This window comes from Pseudophryne corroboree, chromosome 4 (genome assembly GCF_028390025.1).
Source record: "Pseudophryne corroboree isolate aPseCor3 chromosome 4, aPseCor3.hap2, whole genome shotgun sequence".
NCBI lineage: Eukaryota > Metazoa > Chordata > Amphibia > Anura > Myobatrachidae > Pseudophryne > Pseudophryne corroboree.
The window spans coordinates 182115122-182119786 of record NC_086447.1 but is presented as its reverse complement, the minus strand read 5'-3'; positions in this window follow the sequence as shown (position 1 = coordinate 182119786).

Genomic DNA, 4665 nt, shown 5'->3' with positions numbered 1-4665 from the left:
TTAAAACATTCCACATATCCATCCAGTCAGGTGTCGGCGCTGTCGGCAGAGACACCACATTCATTTGCTCCCGCTCCTCTCTAACATAGCCTTCTTCCTCAGACATGTCGACACACGCGTACCGACACACCACACACACAGGGAATGCTCTTTCTGAAGACAGTTCCCCCACAAGGCCCTTTGGAGAGACAGAGAGAGAGAGTATGCCAGCACACACCCCAGCGCTATATAACCCAGGAATAACACAGTAACTTAATGTTTACCCAGTAGCGCTGCTGTATGTAATTTGCGCCGAATTATGTGCCCCCCCTCTCTTTTCAACCCTCTTGTCTACCCTGGTATAAGCAGGAGAGAGTCCGGGGAGCTTCCTCTCAGCGGTGCTGTGGAGAGAAAATGGCGCTGGTGAGTGCTGAGGGAGAAGCCCCGCCCCCTCGGCGGCGGGCTTCTGTCCCGCTTAAACTGTAAAATTGGCGGGGGCTCATACATATATACAGTGCCCAGCTGTATATATGTTATATTTTTTGCCAAAAAGAGGTTTATATTGCTGCCCAGGGCACCCCCCCCTGCGCCCTGCACCCTTACAGTGACCAGAGTATGTGAGGTGTATGGGAGCAATGGCGCACAGCTGCAGTGCTGTGCGTTACCTCAGTGAAGATCATGAAGTCTTCTGCCGCCTCTGAAGTCTTCTTTTCTTCTCATACTCACCCGGCTTCTATCTTCCGGCTCTGCGAGGGGGACGGCGGCGCGGCTCTGGGACGGACGGCGAGGGTGAGATCCTGCGTACCAATCCCTTTGGAGCTAATGGTGTTCAGTAGCCTAAGAAGCAGGACCTTGCAACTCAGAGAGTAGGGCTGCTTCTCTCCCCTCAGTCCCTCGATGCAGGGAGTCTGTTGAAAATAAAAAACTTAACAAAATACTTTCTGTCAGAAAGCTCAGGAGAGCTCCTGAAAAGCACCCAGTCTCCACTGGGCACAGTATCAAACTGAGGGAGGAGCCAGTGCACACTCAGAACTAAAGTCTTTCTTAAAGTGCCCATGTCTCCTGCGGAGCCCGTCTATCCCCATGGTCCTTACGGAGTCCCCAGCATCCTCTAGGACGTTAGAGAAAAGGCCAAAAGTTCCCCCCTTTTTTTGCAGGTAAGGGAAGGGGAAAAGGAAAGAAATCTGCAGCGTCTCCAGGATCGCAGGGGCAGAAGTCCACCCCTGCTTCTGCCAAATCTGCAGCATGAAGCTGGGGCTCCCTTGCGGGAGTCCGCTCGGGAGGGAGCGCATCTGAAACTTTTCAGTCAAATCTGGATTCAATCTGGCCTGGACCCATGGGTCTTACAAATAGTGTCCCATGGGTACAAACTAGAATTTCAAGACGTCCCCCCATGCCGATTTTTCAAATCGACCTTGCCAGCTTCTCTTCCAGAAAGAGAGGCAGTAACAACAGCAATTCAAAAATTATGTCAGGATCAGGTCATTGTCCTGGTACCCTTGTCACAGCAAGGAGAAGGTTTTTATTCAAGCCTATTCGTAGTTCTGAAGCCGGACGGCTCGGTCAGACCGAGTTTAAACCTGAAAAATCTGAATCTCTACTTGAAAAGGTTCAAGTTCAAGAGGGAATCTCTGAGGGCAGTGATTTCCATTCTGGAGGAGGGGGACTTCATGGTGTCAGAAGACATGAAAGATGCCTACTTACATGTTCCCATTTATCCTCCACATCAAGCTTATCTGAGATTCGCAGTACAGGATTGCCATTACCAGTTCCAGACATTGCCGTTCGGACTCTCCACGGCACTGAGGGTATTCACTAAGGTGATGGCAGAGATGATGGTCCTCCTTCGACAACAAGGAGTCAATATAATTCCTTACCTGGACTATCTCCTGATAAAAGCGAGATCCAGGGAACGATTGGTGCAGAACATTGCACTCTTCCTCTCAGTGCTCCAACAACACGGTTGGATCATGAACTTTCCAAAGTCGCAGTTAGAACCGATGACGAGATTGTCCTTTTTGGAGATGATACTGGACACAGAAGTACAGAGGGTCGTACATAAACCGTCAAGGTGGAACGAAAAGCAGAGCGGCAATGGCAGAGGTGTCAAAGATCCTCCTCTGGGCAGAAAGACATGTAAGTTCTCTGTCAGCAATTTTCATTCCGGGAGTGGACAACTGGGAAGCAGACTTCCTCAGCAGACAGGATCTCCATCCAGGAGAGTGGGGCCTCCACCGAGAAGTCTTCGCAGAGGTGACAAGTCTTTGGGGAGTTCCTCAAGTAGACATGATGGCATCTCGTCTAAACAAGAAGCTCAGAGATATTGTTCCAGGTCGAGAGACCCTCAAGCAATAGCAGTGGATGCACTGGTGATCCAGTGGGTGTTTCGGTCGGTATATGTTTTCCCTCCACTTCCACTGTTTCCAAAAGTTCTCAAAATAATAAGAAGAACAAGAGTTCGAGCAATCTTCATTGCCCCAGACTGGCCAAGGAGGTCTTGTTGAGGCCTTGAAGTCCGCAAGGCGGGTGTCTGAGTTGGGGGCCTTGTGTCACAAGAGCCCTTACTTGATCTTCCATGAAGATAGGGCGGAGTTGAGAACTCGCCAACATTTTCTTCCAAAGGTGGTTTCATCTTTCCACATAAACCAACCTATTGTGGTGCCAGTGTCTACCGACATGTTCACTGAGTCAAAATCTCTAGTGTGGTTAGGGCTTTGAAGATTTATGTCGCTAGAACAGCTCGGATACGGAAAACAGAGGCTCTGTTTATCCTGTATGCTCCCAACAAGATTGGGTGTCCTGCTTCCAAGCAGACCATTGCGCGCTGGATCAGAGGTACGATTCAGCACGCTCATTCTACGGCTGGATTGCCGTTACCGAAGTCGGTGAAGGCCCATTCTACTAGGAAAGTAGGCTCATCCTGGGCGGCTGCCCGGGGGGTCTCGGCATTACAACTTTGTCGAGCAGGGTCAAACACTTTTGCTAAATTTTATAAGTTTGACACTTTGGCAGATGAGGACCTCAAGTTTGGTCAATCGGTGCTGCAGGGTCATCCGCACTCTCCCGCCCGTACTGGAGCTTTGGTATAAACCTCATGGTCATGAAATGGACCCCAACATCCTCTAGGACATGGGTCTTCAACCTGTGGCCCGCCAGCTGCTGTGGAACTACACATCCCAGCATGCCTTGCCTCAGTTTTAGCATACCTTAATAGCAAAACTGTGGCAGGGCATGCTGGGATGTGTAGTTTCACAGCAGCTGGAGGGCCACAGGTTGAAGACCCATGCTCTAGGACGTATGAGAAAACAGGATTTTAATACCTACCGGTAAATCCTTTTCTCCTAGTCCGTAGAGGATGCTGGGCGCCCGACCCAGTGCGTAATTTACCTGCAGTTTTGTTCATTTTAGTTATACAAGTTGTGTTACATTTGTTTTCAGCATGTTGCTGTAAATGGTTCATGCCTGTTGGCGTGTGTCATGTTGAATGCCATGTTGTGCGGCATGGTTGAGGTGTGAGCTGATATGAATCTCACCATTAGTATAAAAGTTAATCCTTTCCTCGAAATGTCCATCTCCCTGAGCACAGTTCCTATAACTGAGGTCTGGAGGAAGGGCATAGAGGGAGGAGCCAGTTCAAACCCTTGAAAAGTCTTAAAGTGCCCATGGCTCCTGCGGAACCGTCTATACCCCATGGTCATGAAAAGGACCCCAGCATCCTCTACGGACTAGGAGAAAAGGATTTACTGGTAGGTATTAAAATCCTGTTTTTTTATGTTGACTTTACATTTCTTTATCTTGCATCAAGCCGACTAAATTCCCTTTAGTTTATAAATGACTACAGATTTAGGGGGTATTTGTTAATATTTGAAACTTATGATGGGACAGTGGGACTACTTCATATTCATGATGTGTCACTTTGGTGTCTTGTGTGAATGTTCATTATACATCTGTTACAATGGGAAGCAGCAGCTATGGGGTACATTTACTAAGCAGTGATAAGATAGGAGAAGTGAACCAGTGGAGAACTGTCCATGGCAACCAATCGGCACTGAAGCATACCTCCCAACTGTCCCGATTTTCGCGGGACAGTCCCGTTTTTTGGGGACTGTCCCGCTGTCCCACCCGCGGGCCGCAGTGTCCCGCAGTGGGGGGGGGGGGCAGTTGGGAGGCTCCTGCACGCGCGATGAATAGACGCTGTGCGCATGCGCACAGCGTCTATTCAGTGCAGACAGAGGGAGAGAGGGCATGCAAGCAGCTCACAGAGCGCTGGGCATGCCCCCTCAATGACGAAATCGGGGGTGTGGCTCGCGATCGCGGGTCCTCCCGTGAGGCCACGCCCCCTTTCCCATAGGCCACACCCCTTTTCCGGGAGCGCCCGCGCGTGTGTCCCTCTTTGCAAGCGGCTAAAGTTGGGAGGTATGCTGAAGTAACATCTATCATTTGCATGCTATAAAATTATACAAAGCTGCTGACTGGTTGATGGGGCAACGTCTCCACTGGCTCACTTCTCCGCTCTTATCACTGTTTAGTAAATGTCCCCGTAGGTCTGCTATCCTTACTACAGCCCATTGGGGCAGATGTATAAAAAAAGCCTGGAGAAGTGATAAAGCACTGTCATAAACAAACTTTTACATTATTTCACTGTCTGTCCTGTAGATATAGGTCACAGCCATGCTCCACCATTGA